This window comes from Belonocnema kinseyi, chromosome 1 (genome assembly GCF_010883055.1).
Source record: "Belonocnema kinseyi isolate 2016_QV_RU_SX_M_011 chromosome 1, B_treatae_v1, whole genome shotgun sequence".
NCBI classification, from domain to species: domain Eukaryota; kingdom Metazoa; phylum Arthropoda; class Insecta; order Hymenoptera; family Cynipidae; genus Belonocnema; species Belonocnema kinseyi.
In genome coordinates, this window is record NC_046657.1 from 134,126,688 (window position 1) to 134,130,402 (window position 3,715).

At 34.6% G+C, this 3,715-nt stretch overlaps 1 protein-coding gene across 1 annotated transcript in view; it reads right to left on the reverse strand.

Annotated features, from left to right (window-relative positions):
• The window catches only part of LOC117176216, a 6,247-nt gene extending 5,660 nt beyond the window's left edge, over positions 1–587 (reverse strand). Inside the window, exons 1-2 of the mRNA XM_033366353.1 lie at positions 528–587; positions 271–355 (exon numbers count right to left, since the gene is read on the reverse strand). The gene's annotated coding sequence lies outside the window, so the exon portion shown is untranslated. The remainder of the gene's footprint in view (positions 1–270; positions 356–527) is intronic.
• Between the last annotated feature and the right edge of the window lie 3,128 nt (positions 588–3,715).

Below are 3,715 nucleotides of genomic sequence, written 5' to 3' on the forward strand. Positions count from 1 at the left end.
CTTTTATGCTTAGAATTGTCCATATTTACTAAAAAAATTTGTCCCATAAAGAAAAACCATTTTTTCCTATTTGCTTAAACAATTGCGTTTTAAACAAAACCTAACCACTTCTCGTAAAATTAACCGGTATCATTGGATTCAGCGGGTCAAAATACATAAGATTAACTAGTTTTTACCTTTTGCCTCTTGAATGCATACGGGAACATACCCAGCTCCCGGACTAATAGAGATACATTTATATTAATGCGAAAAGTTCCGAGGTGCACTTACGTGTTAGGTCCTCTTGCAAAGCTACATACAGTAAAATACCCTGTACCAGGTAATGTGAGTCAACTTCAGATTTCACAAGGATGAACTGAAATTGAACGTGAACGTATGTTTAATAGTAGGAAAAATGCAACTTTAGGTGTAGTAAATGAGGAGCAAAAAAATATGACGTCGGGCATTTCTGATTATAACAAACCGACGATGAATAGCGGATCGTAAATGACAAGGATAAATTAAAAATGTTAGAAGAAATGTATTACCGAATGTGTCAATGGCTCCTTTCCTGCACTGGAAACTGAAGTCTCAATTTCTTCAATTCGTTCCCCAAATCTCTGAATATTGTCGATGCATTTATCCTATAACCCGATATATTTGCTAACATCCGTCAACAGTTCTAACTTGCCTTGCGGATCTTTCAGTTTAGACAATGTTCCGGCAATATTTCCTTTGAGAGGATAGCTTATATTCTGGTAATTCCACTTTTAATTTCAGGATGTTGTCAACCGTAGATCTCAATTTCAAAAGCATATTGTACTTATCCTGTTCAACTTCTAATTTTTGTTGACATTCACGCCTAGCATCAGGTACAAATTGAATATCAAGCTTCAATTTTTCAGATAAATTTTTCGCTTTTGGGTCATGTGAGAATCCACGTTCTCATAGTGGACAACATGGCTTATTGCCTGCAAGTGTCTGCGAGTATTTATTGTAGGCAGTTTCCCAAAAGCTAATACACCCAAATCATCTTTTAGTGACTGCACTTTGTCAAAATGTTCCTGCAGAGCATTGTCGTAGTTCGTATAATCGCAATGGGATCATACGATCGCTTTAGCAACTGAAAAAAAAGTTTTTTTCTGTCAATATTGCATGTGTAGGATTTAGCGAGGGCTTCAACAACGAACTTTGCCCAGTGTACCCGATCGTGAAAGTTTCAAGAATTTTTTGAAGGATGCCAAATATTTCATAATAATATACATAGATTTTGGGGAAAGATAATTACACTCCTATTAACTGAAGTCTATGTGAAATTCTATAAGGATCATAAAGCTGATTTAAGACTGCTGTATATTGATTCTGCTTGACCAGAAACAAAGTTAGCTCGGGAATAAAAAGGGAAAAATGTGCAAATGTTTCCCTGTTCCGTCCAATTTTCCTTACACGTGCGTGTCATGGAGTAAACCCCAAGGTTCGGCTGATGACGCGTGTGCTTTGGGGGATTTTGGGACGTTAAATGTACACAAGGAAAACGCGAAAAATAAACGTAGTGCAACCGGAGTTGGGAGTGAATGATTAAATTATTCAAGGACTAGAAGATTGATGAATGTAAACAAATTTCGAATTATCCTGTCGAGTTAACCTTCGGGGCGACTGTTCTAATGCGCGTTTGTAGTGAGCGAAAACGGTGGCAGCTGTCATTAAGAGGGAATTGAACCACAGGTCAGATGCATGTTTTTTTCTTTTTTTTTTTGCTTCTTTTACTTTTTTTTAAACAAAAGAAAAAGAATCTGATACCACAAAATTTAAGTTCCGTTTCTCTTCTTTTTCTATCTATCTATCTCTCTCTCCCTCTCTCTCGCGACCAGAAAAATAGTTGAAAGGTACTTCGATGTTTTGTAACAGTCCCAGGCATTAAATTCTGAATTCAGCCCTTTGACTCTTCACGCTCGAATTTCAGGCGTTAGTATTAAGGTCAAAATAGGATAAATTTGCACGCAGATTTCAAAATATTTCTAAAAATTTTGGAAATATATAAAAATGAATTTAAAGATATTGCAAGCTTCAAACAATGTTAAAACCCTTTTAAAGATTGTCATTAGTTAAAAAAAGAAATGTAAAATAATCTGCATTTCTTTTTTAATACATCAAAAATAAATTCAAGATTGTACAAGAATATCTGAAGATTCACAATACACGTTTCACTATTCATTTTAAAACTTAACAATAATTTCAAATATTTCTCAAAATTGAGACTCCGGATTTTGTAACGCTGCATAACATTTGTCTGGCCGCTTTAGAAAACTCGGGTTGACCCCTGATGGCTAGATTGTATAAAAATTTCTTAAGATTGAGAATGACACGTGTCACTATTAATTTTATAATTTAACAATAATTTCAAACATGTCACAAAATTGAAACTCCGGATTTTACTGCCCTCCATACAATTTGTCTGGCCGCTCCAGTTGGCTCTGGATGGCTAGGTGATAAGCTTTCTCAAATATAACTATTTAACATATCACTTTGTAGGTGATTTCGTGGCGCATCTTTTTTCTCTGCGTTTTTTCATATCAGCAAATTTACTAAATATTTTCACTCTAACTAGCCCCAAAAGACAAAGTTCTTCAAATTGTAAGATGAAACTTTGAGAAATTGCCCTTCAAACTGTTTTTGAGATAATGTGCGATTGAAAGTTTATTGGTTTTGTTAAATAAAAAAGTTATAAATTTGTTTGGCAAGTAGATTGTAAATGACGTTAGACATTTTCCAAATGCTTCGTCTATCGAGGGAATGTTGAGTAAGCCTGAACTTTGAGCGAAATAAATGTTTATTAGGATATAATGAAGTTTTCTGAATTGTTTCACCTTAATTCAATCATCTTTAAAGAAAAAAGGATCATTCTCCTAGCATTGATCGAGTGAATTAGAGATGATAACTTCGGAGCCTCGATCTGCTCGACCACAACCATCGCCCCACGTCGTCAGGCCCTGGACTAGCATTATTTAGTCTATTTGTTTACACTATTAAATAAAAGTTATAACATCAAACCACAAGCAATTATTTTTTTATAAGGGCGAAATCATTAAGTATTTACATCTTATATTACATATCGAAGTGTCCAAATGACTAGGTGCCATGTCGGCATAACCAAATAAAAAGGTTCCCTACTTCAGAGAGTGTTGGTGTTCACAATAAGATTAAAACGGGATTCTTAAGCTTTTATGTTTCGCCACCTAACATGACACCTTGCAATTTGGACATGTCAATATACGTATTTACAAATTGAATACAATCATTCAGAAAAATATATTTCACAACACAAGTTTTTAAGCAAAATAGTAATTTTGTCACATAAAAAAAATGTTAGAAGATATGAAATACTTTTTGTAAAAACAGCATGAATAGAATTCATAGAAAATCTTATTAGAACATAATAAACCGATATATTATTAGAGATTAAATAAAAATCACGGCTAATTTCTGAAGTGTAAGTAACACGGAAAACGTAAATCAACTATTTTTAAATAAATTATTACGCATTAAACTGTTCTTTCTATAGCAAAGGACCCCGTAACACGCCTATGGGAAAAGTGGTTTCCGTTAATTTGGCTGAATTTTTTATATGTAACGTGCCTCGTCATTCTGAACAAATGTCTCAATGGGCACAAAGCCCTAAACTCAAAGGGTTCAAAGATAAGGCCCGCCGAAGTCAGTGCGATGGGGGCATCGGCTC